This window comes from Schistocerca americana, chromosome 4 (genome assembly GCF_021461395.2).
Source record: "Schistocerca americana isolate TAMUIC-IGC-003095 chromosome 4, iqSchAmer2.1, whole genome shotgun sequence".
NCBI classification, from domain to species: Eukaryota; Metazoa; Arthropoda; class Insecta; order Orthoptera; family Acrididae; genus Schistocerca; species Schistocerca americana.
In genome coordinates, this window is record NC_060122.1 from 419,780,204 (window position 1) to 419,797,258 (window position 17,055).

The following is a 17,055-nucleotide window of genomic DNA, read 5'->3' on the forward strand; positions in this document are numbered from 1 at the left end:
CGTATATGAAAACAGCCGTAAGCCGAAATTCATTCATCGCCATAAGATGTTAAAATGTAATAATTATTTTCAGAAAGTAAGTAAGAAGTAAGTAAGTAAAATCCGCCGAAGATAGCACAGAAAATGCTAAAAATACGTTTGGGTAAAAAAAACTAATCATATGGTGCCATGCATATGCTGGAAATTTTTTCCGATTTTCCTCAGAAAACATCGAAATTGAGAAGAGCAACATAGTCAAAAAGGTGTCTGTACGAGTAATTTTATGACTTTTAAAGATCCGCAACATCACTGGTGTAAGATAGTAACTGAAAATAAGCAAATATGTTGTGTAAATTCATTCAACCTCGTACAATACACTGTTTCTTTCTTAGTAGCAAAGAGATAGTACGAACTTAACGGTGATTCAAGTTAAGCTGAAATATAAAAGAAAGACTGTGATAAAATTAGACAGCCGGCCGCTGTGGCGAGCGGTTCTAGGCGCTTCAGTCTGGAACCGCGCGACCGCTGCTGTCGCAGGTTCCAATCCTGCCTCGGGCATGGATGTGTGTGATGTCCTTAGGTTAATTAGGTTTCAGTAGTTCTAAGTTCTAGGGGACTGATGACCTCAGATGTTAAGTTCAATTGTGCTCAGAGCCATTTGAACCATCAAAGTAGACAAACAATGGATATTCTTATGTTGCAGTGAAGAGCTCTCTGTATATTTTAACGAAAGGGAAGAGGTGAAGCTTGCCTACACAAAAACGGTGTTACTGATGAGAGCAGTAAATTACAGAAGAGGAGAAAGGAAATGAGACGCAAAAAAACGAAGACAATTACAAAGTATAAGAGAACACACGAAGATCTAGGTAGCCATGTAAAAAAGTAAACAGAAGTATATAATGTACTACACTCGCACTAGGAATAAGACTCATTCTTATCAGCCTAGTGGAAAAATAACACTGTAACAAACAAGGAAAGCTAGTTAGTATTAGAGAATCTCCCGTAGATTCTTACGTATTGGAGTTAATGTGTGTGTGTATAAATGTGATAGTGAAAGAACGGTTATTGTATCGGAACACATTTGTTACAAAAATTCCAGAATGAATAAATTTCAATTTTGGAATTATGTGAGTCGAGATCTTCTTGAATATTGGTATTAGAAGTAAGATATACGTAACTCGTACATCCACAATCGATGACATACAAGTAATCACGTCTGTTAACAAGCACCTGGAGTGGACCGTCGCTTATTCATTACATAATGCCTCGTTCTTTTGGTGTCCTAGGGACTTAGTATGAGCAGAAACCCTCTCTGACGCTTGTAGTTGATTGATCTTATGGGAGTCTGTGCTCCCCTGTTCTTTAAAATCAAATTTCACTTTCCATGTGACTGTAGACGATCAGCTCGCGTTCTGTCTCATTATTTAAATGTTCCATAAACCGCAAATGGGTAAAATATCGAAGACTTGGTTGCTGTATCCTGAGTTACCTTTGAGTGACTGACAGCTTTAGTATTCGGTAATAAAGTTCATATTTTCTTAACGTTTAGTAGCTGTTAATATCTCTGCTCTTCTGAAGTTATGAAGGATCTATTAACATGCTTAACTCCTTCAGCAGATGTCCGTAAGATGATCGTGGGTAACACGAAATACTCGTATTTCTCTCAATGTTCACTTTTGTATTATCAATACACTCTTTCGAAGGACTATGTTAAACCACAAAATACGTCAAAAGATGTCTATGGACATATACAGACATTTTAATTCCTTTGTTTCTTCCAAAGTGTGTGGTTACGTGATGTTCAGAATTGGCTAAGGCGATGTCTGTTTGTAATTCAGTTTTTCATCAATGCATACACAAAAAAATTTTAGGCTATAAGTTGTTTTTACTGACCATCCCCTAAGCCGCCTTATTTCCAGATAGTACTCCTTCCTGGCTTGCCATACCCGCTAGCTTTTCGGGGTTCTGATAACATTCTGATTAATTCTTTATACAAGGCCTGTAGTTAGTTTGATGCTTTAGATTCTATATTCTCAAACCCCTTCCCTGTGTTTCTGCCAGACTTTGACGTGGTATTCAGGCGGGCATCGTTGTTTATTTTGTGTTGTTATTTGCAAACTTCACAATCTTTCCTTGCTTGCGACTTTTTTTATTACAAACATCTGTTCATGCTCATACCACTCGACTCACCACTGGGAGCTCTAGAATTTCACTTTCATTTTATCCCATAACTGAGCTACTTCTCACTGCTTCATCCACTCACTTTTAAGTGATAAAACCGGAAAGGCATTTGAGACCTGCGCGAAGAGGATCACATTACCTTTTGGTACTAAAATATAAAAAGTCTCAATGCTATGTAGCTTGCAGTACGTGAATAAAATCGGACAACAAGGGAACAAATAAACAAGGAGGTTGAGCATTTTTTGTCAGCTCCTTACAATAAGGTACAGAGCATTAAAACTGCAACATCATGAAGGCGGAAAATGCCAAATTGGTAAAAGGTGTACGATATGCTTGGATATGCATGAAATAGATTGGAGTAAATGTATCTACATTCTGTTTAAAGGGTGGTCAGAAGCAGTCTGAAAAGCTTGTAATAGCGTTGCAGAATAGGTTGTAGTCAGAAACAATTATAAAGGAACAAATTGGATACCGTATACCGTTTCCGAATTACATTGAAGCGCCAAAGGAGATACAGTCATGTATATTCAGATACAGAGATAAGTAAACAGGCAGAACAGGGTGCTGCGGTAGGCAACGCCTATATCAGACAACAAGTATCTGGCGCAGTTATTACATGGGCTACTGCTGCTACAAGATTTAAGTGAATTTCAACGTGGTGTTATAGTCGGCGCACAAGCGATGGGACCCAGCATCGCTGAGGTAGCAACGATGTGGGGATTTTCCCACACGACTATTTCACAAGTGTCCCGTGAATATCAGGAATCCATTAAAACATCAAATCTCCGACATCGCTGCGTCCGAAAAAAGATCCTGCAAGAACGGTACCAACGATGACTGAAGGGAATCGTTCAATGTGACAGAAGTGCAACTCTTCCGCAAACTGCCGCTGATTGCAATGCTGGGCCATCAACAAGTGTCAACGTGGGAACCATTCAACGAAACATCATAGGTCCGCTCATGTACCCTTGATGACAGCACGACACAAAGCTTTACGCCTCGCGTGGCCCTGTCAACATCGACATTGGACTGTTGATGAATGGAAACATATTGCTTGGTTGGACGAGTCTCGTTTCAAATTGTATTGAGCGCATGGACGTGTATGGGTATGAAGATAACCTCATGTATCCATGGATCCTGCATATCAGCAGGAGACTATTCAAGCTGGTGGAGGTTCTGTAATGGTGTTGGGTGGGTGAGTTGGAGTGATATCGGACCCCCAATATGTCTAGGCGTACTCGTATATAAGTATCCTGTCTGATTAGTGAACCCATTCGTGTCCATTGTGCTTTCCGACGGACTTGGGAAATTCCAGCAGGACAATGCGACACTCCAAACATCCAGAATTGCTACAGAGTAGCTCCAGGAATACTCTTCTTAGTTTAAACACTTCCGCCGACCACCACACACCCCACACATGAACATCATTGAGCATATCTGGGATGCCTTGCAACGTGCTGTTCAGAAGAGATCTTCACCCCCTCCCCCCCCCCCCCCCGTATTCTTATGGTCAGACCCGCAAGATTCATGGTGTCAGTTCCCTCCAGCACTACTTCAGACATGAGTCGAGTCCTCGCTAAGTCGTGCTGCGGCATTTCTGCGTGCACGCGGGGACCCTACACGATATTAGGTAGGTGTACCAGTTCATTTGGCTCTTCAGTGTACTTAGCATTGAAATTAGCCAATCATGCTGTTGCGCCAAATTTAAGTGTCCCACCAGAGGGGAAATCACTACACTTGTTCTTCGTTCCACAGACCGTCTGCAAGGCGACCTCTCTTGATTGGGCAGCAGAGAGAGTCACACAAACGGTAGTGTGCCCTATGACAACACTGGACACATGAATCCTACTACATCATCTTTTCACACGTGCCCCAATAGTACGTACGGCGTCACCAGGGATTCACAGGTGTGTATAAGCCGAGATGATCCAATTTTTCACAAACCCGATAGTTTGGAAACCTTCTGTTTCATTTGTAATTCGCTTCTATCAATGGTTGTGTGCCACCTTCAGGCCCTATGCGACGTTATCATTCAACAAGTTAATGCAAGACCACTTGTTGTCGTTATCGTCCTAACCTATCTTGAAACAGAGTATATGCGATTGTTATCCTGATCAGCATGTTCTCCAGCCTTCTAACTCATTGAAATCATCTCGTTTCAAGTTTCCGGGAGACTGACAAGCCATCTCACGCCAGCCAGTACGATTAGTGAACACTGGCATAGACTTAAAGTAGTATGGAATGATGTCATCCGATCTCAGTTTCGATTCAATGCCCAGCTGGCTTAGAGCCATTGTTGATGCTAGACGAAGCAGCTCTTTGAATCGAATTTCTCACCCTATTGTACTGTATTGTATTGTATGTTACCTGGGGGCCTAGAAACGCCCGAGACGCCGCAGCCGCAGTGGTCCACAATCCCACGACGATTACCGCAATCCACTTCACCTCTCCACCGCCCCACACCGAACCTCTCTTTCAGGGTTACTGTGCGGTTTGGCTCCTGGTGGACCTTCCCATGGAACGTTTCACACCAGACGAGTGTAACCCCTATGTTTGCGTGGTAGAGGAATGGTGGTGTACGCGTACATGGAGATCTTGTTTGCACAGCAATCACCGACATAGTGTAGCTGAGGCGGAATAAGGGGAACCAGCCTGCATTCACCGAGGCAGATGGAAAACCGCCTAAAAACCATGCACAGACTGGCCAGCTCACCGGACCACGACACAAGTCCGCCTGGCGGATTCGCACCGGGGACCACGTGCTCCTTCCCAGTCTGGAAAGCCGTGCGTTAGACCACACGGCTAACCTTTTCTCACCCTATATACCTCCAAAACACCTACAAAATGAAGTTATTGTTATTACATTACTGAATATGCATGTAAGTAAAATTCAGTTATGTGCTACAACAGCTGCTGTTGAAATTTGAGTGACTAACAACGTGTTTCTTACAAGAAGTTTCCATTGTGTTAACTGAGGCTCTAGGGAATCCCACAAACCTTAACTTTGGCGACTAACGGTGGTAAAGCAGGAGCTTAGTGCAGTGGCAGAGTGTACTAGATTGTAGGCAGTTCTAGGAGATAGCAGTTGGTGCAGAAGGAGCGCTCGGAGCCATCTGGCTCGCTGGCTTTCCGCTGTCAGTCTGGCCAGTGCGGCTCCGCTCAGCCGCTCAGCCCTGCGCGGCACCGCGCTGTGCGTCGCACTGCGGCCGCCCTGAAAGGAGCGCCGGTGATCGATGGCCCCCGGCGGCGCCGCACGGTGAGTCAGGCCGGCCGGCTACGGCTGCGGCGAGTCGGGCTGCCACTGCTGCACTGTGAGCGGCCGCGGCTGCGTCGCGGGCCGGCCTACCCTGCAGGCGCCTCACCGCCGGCAAGACGGATGTCCCGGCTCCTTCCACTCCACCTCCGAAGTCATCTCCAGCTCGGATGTCCACCTGAGGGCTATGGATGAACACTGGCGAACCTTACTGCTTCACATTATTTTTAACTTGTGGCCAATATTCGTACACAAGAGCTTTGACAGTTCGAGAATCTAACAAAGAATATTTTAATTTTTAACGTACAAAGAGTTCTCAATTACAGAAGGTAGTCCTGGGAGACTTTCACCTACACCATACAATCTTTCGATGCACGTGTCAATAACAGATATGTATTCTCCGTAGCTTAACCAACTTTATGGGATATTTGCTAAACTAAATGTGAGTTGTGTGCACTGGTGTCAGGGAGAGGCTATAACCGACCTAATTAAGTCACCACTTTCTACAGTGGATTTATAGTGATTTCTTATTCGTTCAGTTTAGTGCAAGTACGAACAACATGACAGTTTCAGTTCCTTTTCATTTGTTCATTTTTACCTCCAACATTCTTTCAGATTTTCGCCATATCTCTTTATTTATTTCTTCAATTCACTTCAAACATGTTACCTTACACCTTTTTCCTTACAATCGTTCTAAATTTGACACTTTACTTCACAAAGTAACTCCACTGTTTAATCTGCTATTTTTAGTGTATTCCTAAGCACATTTAAACTTTTTGTAATCAGCTTGTCACGATTTTCTTTTCCCAGACATATTTGGAAATTTAATTTTTCAAGAAAATGGCTCCTAGCGCTATGGGATTTAACATCTGAGGTCATCAGTCCCCTAGAACTTGGAACTACTTAAACCTACCTAACCTAAGGACATCACACACATCCCTGACCGAGGCAAGATTCGAACCTGCGACCGTAGCGGTCGCGCGGTTCCAGACTAAAGCGCCTAGAACCATTCGGCCACATCGGCCGTCTTTAATTTTTCAGTCCATTTTCATTCATCCAATCTAAATATCCCGTATTTCTGTTGTTTTTAGTATATTTCGTTATATTTCATCAGCACTTCTTAATTTTTAGGTTTCTGTGCTTCTTGTTGAGACTAAGATTATCCTCATCCCTTGCCTCTTTATTTCTAATCTGTCTAATGTACACTGCCTGAGAAAAAGAGTGACCTAACTACAACTAGAGGAGGTAACGAAATTTCAGGGTTAAATGTGTGTTATGTCATTTCATTGATTACAAGATCGAATACTCTCATGAATCAAGCTGGCCAACAGCTTTGTTATTGGTCCTTGATCTCCTTGGTTCTGGAACTGGGATGGAGTTGATATCCTAGCTGGCCTCTATTGAGGACAGATCTGTTGATCTTGCTGGCCACGGAAGTACTTCAACATCAGGCTACAGTATATACAGACATTTGCCATGTGTAGACCAGTAGTGTCCTTCTACAGAACGGCACGACGGTATTCGCGCATGAGAGGTAACACATGAGGGTGCAAGATACCTGTAAGGCGCCGTTGTCCCATTAGAGTTCCCTCATTTCTACCTCCAGTAACCTAAAGTCATAAGTGATGGCTCTCCACATCGTGACTCCAGAAGTAACACCATTGTGCCTCTCCAAAACATTGGAAGAACGAGATCTCCCCCATATCACCGCCATACTGCCAACCATGGTGATCCGCGGTAGTGCAAAACCACGATTCATTGCAGAACACAATGCGGTATTACTCATCGGCAGTCCATTCCAAACGCTTCTGTCTATGTTTTGCTGTTAAGAGCAGCCTACATATGACATTCCTAGTATTTCTGCGACTCCAGCCAAAGATACGGTATGACGCAGAACGTTTCAGGGAGTCCCTTACTTGTTCTCTTATAGCAGGCGCAGATGTGAAGGGGCTACGTCGTGCTTGGTGCGCAATACGGTAATTTTCCCTCGTAGCGGGTAGGCTTGGTCGACCGGAAGCTTGGCCACGAGTATGTCTGTGTAACTGTCATACAGAAATGCTCCACGGAACTGGACATTGCACGACTCGAACAGCGAACTTAATAGAGCCTCTCAATGAGGCCCCCTTTCAAACTCTATCAGGTGCTAATGGTGGTGTCACAGACGATCATGCATCATTTACATGCCCTTGACAGTCATCGCTCAAAATCTGATGCTTTTTATGACCCTTATATATCTACAAGACGGTGTAACAACACATATACACAAACAACATTAACGCATTCTGGTGGACATTTTACCAGTCACTGACAACTGCAACTCTAGTAATTTGCATACTCACCAATGGTGTGTAATTGTGTGATGTTACACTGAGGCCGGCCGGTGTGGCCGAGCGGTTCTAGGCGCTTCAGTCTGGAACCGCGAGACTGCTACGGTCGCAGGCTCGAATCCTGCCTCGGGCATGGATGTGTGTGATGTCCTTGGGTTAGTTAGGTTTAAGTAGTTCTAAGTTCTAGGGGACTGATGACCTTAGATGTTAAGTCCCATAGTGCTCAGAGCCATTTGAACCATTTGTTACACTGACATCCGATCATGTCCTCTGGTTGCTTCATTGTTTTGGCAGGCATTTTATAATTCAGTGCCAGGCATTCGCAGAGGCATTCTGGGTTCACAAGATTCTGCGTCTCCTCCAAAACAAAGTAGCTTTTTCTACTGAGAGTAGTTTGAAAAATAATCTTACTCGTAATTTTGAAAGCAATCCATTCTCCCTTACAAAACTCTGGTGTCTACAAAATTAGCAGTGACATATGTCCAGCTTGTTACATACCACAGACAGGACGAGTAAGTCCTGTTAATTTTAGAGAATATCTCTTAGAAGAAAACATACAAATATATTCGAATCACCCTTTGCAGATCATTTATTAATTACAGGAGATAAGATTTAAAAAGTTCATGACATCAGTATCCTGCACACCTACAAGAAAGGTTTTAGACTTAACATCCTTGAAGAATTAGGAATTTTTAAACATATTTCTCTTATGACAGTTTCTTTCTGAATGAATAGTTGCAGCTACATAATAAAAATGTCTTTAATGGTATAAAGCCCTTACTGGGAAAAAGCTAAAATGTTGGGAAGGTAATATCAAAACATTTTTTAGTGCTAGTTTCCATTTGCAATGCTTGATAGTCTTTTAATTTTTCATCCCAAGAACTTATGATTTCATCTAATACATAGCTGAAGAGGGCTGCAGACAAGTCATTCTCTACCTTACACTTGTATTTAATACTAGGGGCGATCAAAGTGTCCGTTCGAACGCCTTCCAGTCCATAACTGGTATGACAGCTGGAGAGAATCGCAGTTAGCATTGAGGCAATCATCCCACCGATGCACCAGCTCGAAGATGCCTGTTTGGTAAAACATCGTGTCCTGTTGCATGATGAAGTCTGTAACTGCCTGCTGCATATCCTAGTGCAACCGAAATCGTTCAAGGCCTCTTCTGAGGGAACTGAGGCGTGATGCCGGCCGCTATGGACGAGCGGTACTAGGCGCTTCAGTCAGGAACCGCGCTGCTGCTACGGTCGCAGGTTCGAATCCTGCCCCGGGCATGGTTGTGTGTGATGTCCTTAGGTTAGTTAGGTTTAAGTAGTTCTAAGTCTAGGGGACTGATGACCTCAAATGTTAAGTCCCATAGCCATTTGAACCATCTAAGGCATGATAATCGCATTGGGAGAGATCGGACCTACAGGGCGCGTGCTTGAGCGACTCTCACTTGAGTTGGCGTAACTTACGACATTAGCGACATGGGGGCGTGTGGCGAAACCAGCACAGAACCTGGCGCACCTTTCCACAACGGCGGTTTTCGACAAACGCACTGCTCCATACATTTTATTCATTCCCTGATGGAAGTCTACCGGTGTCTGTCCTTCGGTAGTCCAGAACAGAAGAAAAGTACATTGGCCCTGTTAGGACTCGTTTGGTACTAATGTCCTCATAGTTCCCGTTACCGCATTGATTGCAGGTGTGTCAGAAAGACACGAATAGTATACTAGTCCCTAGGACAGATGGTGGTGCTTACATACCCGCATCGTAGCCGCACTACGTTGCATATTCGATGCAGCAAAGCCCTCGGACGAAAACTTTTTCACCGCCTCCTACGTAAATTTTGCTCATGTTATTTAATTTTGAAACTGTAAATGTTTTATGGATCAAGTCTGCAATGTAGTTCTAACACCTAATCCTCTTATTACTTTATCTAGAGTTTCCATATAACAGTGTTTTTGTTAACAATTACCAAAAACAGCAGTGGTGTAAGTGATGTAAATTTCAGTTACTCTGTCCAGCTAGTTCTCATCTACAAATACCGTCTGTTTTACTCCTTGTGTGGAATATCTACGATTTAAGTTTTTACATGAACTCATCTTTCGTATATATGTAGATATTGATCGTTCTGCTTCTTGAGATTATTCATTCCAACAGCAGATGAATTGAAAAAGTTTTGTACTTACATTAAATGTTAAGAGTGAATGGCTGTTTTGGTAATATTTTAAAATACAGTTTTTGTGAAGGGAAATGCTGTTTCCGTGTCATTAGATCTCTGAAACACAACTCGCTCTCCTAGACGATTTCTTCACCCTAGTTGTATACGACAGATGCGTTACGTTGGAGGTCCGCAGCTCGTGGTCGTGCGGTAGCGTTCTCGCTTCCCACGCCCGGGTTCCCGGGTTCGATTCCCGGCGGGGTCAGGGATTTTCTCTGCCTCGTGAAGACTGGATGTTGTGTGCTGTCCTTAGGTTAGTTAGGTTTAAGTAGTTCTAAGTTCTAGGGGACTGATGACCATAGATGTTAAGTCCCATAGTGCTCAGAGCCATTTGAACGAGGGATATTTTTTGCCAAGTGACAGCAGTTATTAATGTCGGTCAGAAATCTATGAACGGCTTGAAGTTATCTTAGCTGATGGGTTATCGTCGACAGCAAAGGTAACATCTCCAAGAAAGAAGGAACTCTAATGTGTTGTCAAAATGAGGTCATTAAAGACGAAACCCTAGATGGGTTGGAGAAGAAATCGGCTCTTCGTTTTCGAAGGAAGTGTCCCGATATCTCCTTTAAACAGTTTTGTAAAACCAGAGACAAATATACTGTTGTATTTGGATGGCCGGATGGTGAATGTAGTTGCCGCCTTCTCGAAAGCGAGTCCAGTATTCAACAATGCACCACCTCGTTCGTTTAATAGCTCGTGCGAGTCGAGGGAGCTTAATAGTCCTGTTCATGCTGTCAATATACAAGACACGGATATTACTGGTGTCCAGTATCAAACAGTCACATAAAATACTTATCAGTGCCTGTGTTACAGAGGGAAACAATGCATGACGTGAAATCAATAGTCAGTGCAAGACAGAGAGACCTGAAGATGTCGATTAATTGAATAAAAAGTTATGGAAAAGTCTGTCAACAAAATATGCCCCATATACGAACCTCGCGTAGTATTTATTGGGTGCTAGCCTATTTCTTCGGATTCGCACCATGTTGTGCTAAGACAAAAGCTCCATGAATCAATACACCATTTCCAAGTATATATCTTCTTCGTCATCTTCAGTTCACTCCAAATTTCAGCATTCTTCCGAAAACCTTTAAATATTCTAACGTGGTTACACTAGCACAGTGGCAAAACACTTCTGGTTCCTGCATTTGCAACAAATATAGCTAGCGGATCAATACGCTTCCCTCGCTATTCCATTAGTAGGACCGCTGATGGACTGATGGAGAGGCTCTGAATGTTTAAAGACTGTCGAAGGTAGCGCGGCAGAAGCTACCAACAGACGACCACGCAGAAACTGTAGCCACCAAAAGCAAATTAACAGCAGCTTGCTGTATAGTTCACGAACATCGTGTCCAGGTATTCCTAACACATTTTATACGTTTGTTAAGCTCCTGTGGAAATTAATATCCTCTCAGCATATACTAACTTTTCATCAAATAGAACTATTATTATCGCTGAATAACAGTACCATTTACATTTTTCAGGATAATGGATTATAAATTTCTGTAAATAAAATTCGTTCAGACTGACGCTCAACATGTTGAATGAAACACACACAATAGTGGTGTAATATTCTACAATATTCATTATTTGTTACACGAAGCGGTTTTCGGCTCTTAAGCCATCTCAAGTACAAAGATAGTATGTGATGGAGTGAAATTTTGTTGGACAAAGGATCTGAAACAGGTGTATCTATATTTCCAGAGATGAAAAATGTTAACGTTAGAGTTAGGAATAAAACAAGAGGGATTCTTCCAGTGTAAATGCGATGTAAGACAATTTAGCTAAGGTAAAGTATGTGACGCATTCACTAGTGAACTAAAGACAAATTCAAACAGTTGTACATAGAAGAAAATAACTGAACAATAGACTTCGGCTACATATTCCCAAGATATGGTTTTACAAAATAATCTTTTTCTTAATAGGCCCTAAGCTACAAACAGATAAGATATAATAATATTAAGCAGGTGAGTGAAATAGTTGTGATTATATAAAGTAAAATTTTTTAACACGACGAGAGAAATTATACTAATTAAAATGAATTAAATGGGGCATGTAAATAAGATGGGTAATTTACAACACGGCCTGGATGGTATTATCAGCAGTATCTGCGATTTAGAAGTGGCAAGTAAATGAACTGTGGTCATTCGGTGCTAAGCTTGGGATGATCGACATCTGTCTGTTAATTACTATTATTCCCTCCTTTATGGATGTAGTGTAATATTTCATGTTTCAGCTTCTAACTATGGCCTTGTTTAAGTAGGTGGTCTGCAAAAGTAGAGTCTCCTTTTCTATGTTTCCAGCTTCTGTGGTGTTACTTTAAGCGAGTACACACTGCCCTGCGAGACTTACCTATACAGCATTTGCCACAATTAAAGAAATTCAACATCCGTTGACCAATTACTACATACGATTTCGTTTTGCAATAGTAAAGGAAAAAGAGTCACTAAAACTGCTTCTTTGTATTTCAATTACGCTCCTTTCTTCGACACTTAATCTTTTTTCAGGAAACAGGTCTGAACTACCTGTTCAAATCACTAAATTGTTCACAAATAAAGTAATTTGTCGACTATTTGATCCTAATATAGTTACTATTGTGCTCCACAGTATAGGAGACGTTGCTAATACTATTATTTAACGCAAGAAAGAGTACTTTTACCATACTCTGTGAAAACTATTGGTGCCTATTTATATGTATTTTCAGCGCCATTTGTTGTTCTCTACTGTTGTCTTTTAAGAAGCACGTTAAGGAAGTGTACACTGCAGTGGATGGAAGGAAAGACTGACAACGGCTTCTAGTGGACAATGAAATAAATCTATGGGTGAAAATGATAATTTGTGCTGGAGCACGACTCGCATCCCGGATTTGCCGATTCTGATGAGCTGCTGCATTCACCGTTTTGGCCACATAGACATGTCCCTGAGCGACGGAAATTCCAACTTACCCTCATACTGCCGGCGTAGTGTTCCCACTCTTTAATTTTGTATACTTGCTTGCCATTTGCCGTACGATTTCGAGCGTTTGTGTTCGTCTGCACAGTAGGGATTCTTCCGGCTTCCTTTCTATCTGTATCAGTAGAAATGACGCATCATTTGTAAGGTGATTCTACATGTGAAATTAAACCGAAAAAGTCCTGTGAACATGCGTCCTGTTTTCGATCGTTACAGGACTGGGCCTGGTTGAAGACTACACATATCCATGGATATTACATCCCGAAACGCTGTGTAAGCACTATTGTGAACAGGATAATGGCGAGACAGGCGGATGATCCATCCTGGAAGTGTGTTCAAAAAGTCTCCCCCTCATCTTAGTGCACTTGTCACTGCGCTAGAGGGTGTGTTGTGGTGCACATCGAACATAATCTCAGCGGGCTATAAAGCGGCCAACAGCGTCGGTGATGCGAGTGATAAGTTCTTCACGTGTATTCACCTTCGTAGCGCACACGTCCCCCTTTAAACAGCTCCATAAACAGAATAATGGGGTTAGGTTGGATGATCTGGCTGGCCAGTTAATGGGTCCGCCACGGCCAAACCACCGTTTAGGAAATGTGTTATTCAGGTAAGGGAATATTTGTCTGGACAAGTGAATCGATGATCCATCATGCTGCAGGTATATTTGCCATCGTTGTTCTAATGTCACGTTTTCCAAAAGTGCAAGTAGGTCTCCTATAAGGAAACGTGCGCTTGCTGTCTTGCATTTTGGCAGGAACACAGGCCCTGTCACCAGGTCATCAGTCATACCACTCTTGACGTTCACTGAGAACCTAACCTGGAATCTTGTTTCCCTAGTGTCATGTGGGTTTTCCATCGCCCATCTGTGAAAATTGTGGGTGTTCATGGTACCATTGCGAGTTAATGTAGCCTTATCTGTAACTGCATGGCAGGCGTGTATACAGCCAACCATTCACTTTGTTGTCTGCTCACTGAGTCACGTGAGGGCAGATGTTGCACGGGCGGCACACGGAATCAGTACAAACGCTTAGAAAGCATTGTATGCCACGTTCGGGTTTACGGAATACAGAGCTGACCGCTAATATACTCTGCACAGTTCGTGGTACCACTGCACTAATGTCGTCCCTTTCCTCAACTGAATGGACGACCACACGTTCCGATGTTATGTGTACACTGCTTAATGTTTCAGATTCACGTAATGTGGGATATATCCTGGCACAAGGGGTTCGTCGATCAGGGACACGTCTCTGGTATTCTACCATAGTCGAACGGACACTGCTATTACTTCACTCTGCCCACAACAAAAACTTTTAAATATTAGAAAATGTCAGCACCCAGAAAAGTAGAACGGGAAATTTGGTGTCTCTGCCCACAACTGGAGTACCTCTCAGAAACATGACTGTTGGGGTAGGTTCGCGATATTGTACACGTGGCAGCGCATGGGCAACCATAGCTTTGTCACTGATTTTACAGTCAATACAACATACAAGGGTCATAAAACAAAAAAAATGCTATCAAAGTTACAGCTGTAATTACTGGCTGCAAACGTAAAATGTGTTTCGAAGATTTTGAAAACAACCAGTGCAACTGATTTTCTGTTCTTCTTAATTTTATTTAAAATAGCCACCGCAGCTTATCCTTGGAACTGCACAAACAAAAACATCAGTTAAGTTAATATAATTTTAAAATAATTTACATAGTGAGATAGGAATCCGACAAGCTTAGCGGAGGCAAATATAAAGTTCCTTTTCTAATTTGATCCGAATTTCATGGATGGATCAACCCTAATATGTTCTCATATGAATCTGTAAACGATTGCAAAAGTCCATAAACTCAGGATACAACCTATAATTAATATACAATAATGTCCAAAAGTGGTGTTAGTGGAAGGATGTAAAATACTTGCTTTCACATTAAGCTAAAATTTAAAATTTCGGTAATGTGAAATATGGACTATTTATTGTACAAATAGTTTATAAAATTGAAGTCATACTCGTATTTATTCCTTTTTTTAGAGAGTATATATAATATATTACCTGGTAAATGAACTATATGTTTGTCGGATATGGCAGAGTATTTAACTGACTATATTGAAAAATATTTCCACTTACTGACTTTTAGTAACAATTCAATTATACGAAAAGTTATACCGAATGAAAATATCAGCTTCTTTTAAACACTTTTATTTATTAATCAGAATATTAACAATCATGGCTTTTTATGTCCATTGAAACGGTCCTGTAGCCAGCTTTCATTAGTCCAGTAGCCCATTTTCACTAGTATTTCTCTTTCCTTCCTTGTTTCTCTTTCCCCATAATTATCATAGTGGTGTGATTGAATGAATGTGGTTGTGTGTCACGTTGCTAGACGGTGGCGTAGTCTGCTGCAGAAAATCTGCGATAGTTGTACAGATTCAGCAGCAGTGGTACAGAATAGCCAACTCTCGTAGAGGTCAAGTCGGCAAAGAGGTTTTCGCTACTTGTGAGAAATCTACCTGCGTTAGGTTGGTGGCGGAAATGGCATCTTTGGGTTTTCCGGGCCACGCGGAGCGTGGAAGAGGCTGGAGAAGCGGGAGGCAGTCTGCCGCCGGTACGGGAAGCGTCCACAGCTGTACTCCAGTCGAAGAAGGGTGAGTTAGACTGACCGCGTGGCGCGCTGTTGCTTGGCGAGGGGAGAGCTGTTAGCTTTTGGTCTCGCTTTTCATATCTGGAAGATTGCTTTGCCTTGTCGCAGCAAGGAATGCAAAACTTTGGCAGATTTTTCTTTTAGCAAATTTCTGTAGCAGACTTGGATCCGCCGGAAGAGCGCCATACAAAGGTGTCGATAAGAAGTGAGCACTCGCTTCTGTATGAATGACTGTTTGCCTTCAGCTGTGCCTGCATAAGCTTTCACCTTTCTAGATATTTAAAGCTTTGCCTTCTCGTAAATTTTCCTTGCTTTATGTGTCTTTCGTCCGTGGGGAGCCAACCACGTGGTAGAACATTATAGTTGTTGGCCTACCGGCATCACTAACTGTCCGATCGCATGTTTGTTTTAGATAATGTTAACATGATTGTGTGATGTGATATTGTTGCAATTTGGGCACTATACCTAGAAATTGTGTCTCCACAAACCACGTGTTATCAGGAATCGTGTACATGTTCCACATCCTTATCTTAGGAATAAATGATTTTATCTACAATTTTCTCTTGTGTTCCTAGATTACGTTTTTGCACCTAAGCCACTCACCTCGTAGCTTTCCCGTTAGCACATCCAATGCGTTTCCTTATGCACAGGTCCAGTGATTAGTCTCCCCTTGTATTTTATAACAAATGCTTTAGATTAAGTCTTATTTTCAGTTGTGTTGCTGGGAGCTGATCTTCCGCACAGTGTTCTTGCATGTGCTATTTTATTTTAAATGTTTGATCGTCGTGAACAGTGCACGGGGAACACTATTAATTACATCGTATCCCCTATGAGCGACATCACAACGTATGCATTTTTGTGAGTTTTTGGTCTGTGATCAAATTTATTTATTTTCCGACTCGACCAAATCTTTGATTAGTTGTATGGTTAGAGTCGGTGGCGACCCTAACCTTCTCACGTTAATTTCATAAGCAATAAGTATTTCCATTCCCAATAATAAGGAATAACCCGTAGTAACAGGTTAGTTACACCATCTCAAACTTGAAAACATTATCTTCAATAGTTCTGTGTGATATGTCTGGAAGTGAAAATGAGATGAGCAAAAGCCATATGCAGTTATGTGCGTTTCTGTTTAATAGTCATCCAGTGTTTCAGAACTGCCATCAAACTCATGTTGCAACATCATCTCCAAATTTCTCTTGACAGTTCTTTATTGTCACACCTTTCTACTGATTTCTTATATTGTCATGTTACGAGTTTTTGGCTATCTTATGGTCTATATAACTGAAAATGCAAAGGATTGGCCCCCAACATCTCTTTCGTTTCCTGGAATTACTCGCGTTGTCAAATAGAGACCGTACCTGGTGTGTAGCAATCTTCACCAACACAGGCGGTGCACTAGTTAGGACATAGTTTCCAGATGCTCGTGTTTTTTGTCTTGTCTGTACTTCTGCAAGATGTTAGGATGAAACACGAATTTGAATGCTGGTTTTATCGCCCTTCAAAGGGTGTTTATGGGTAGATTCTTC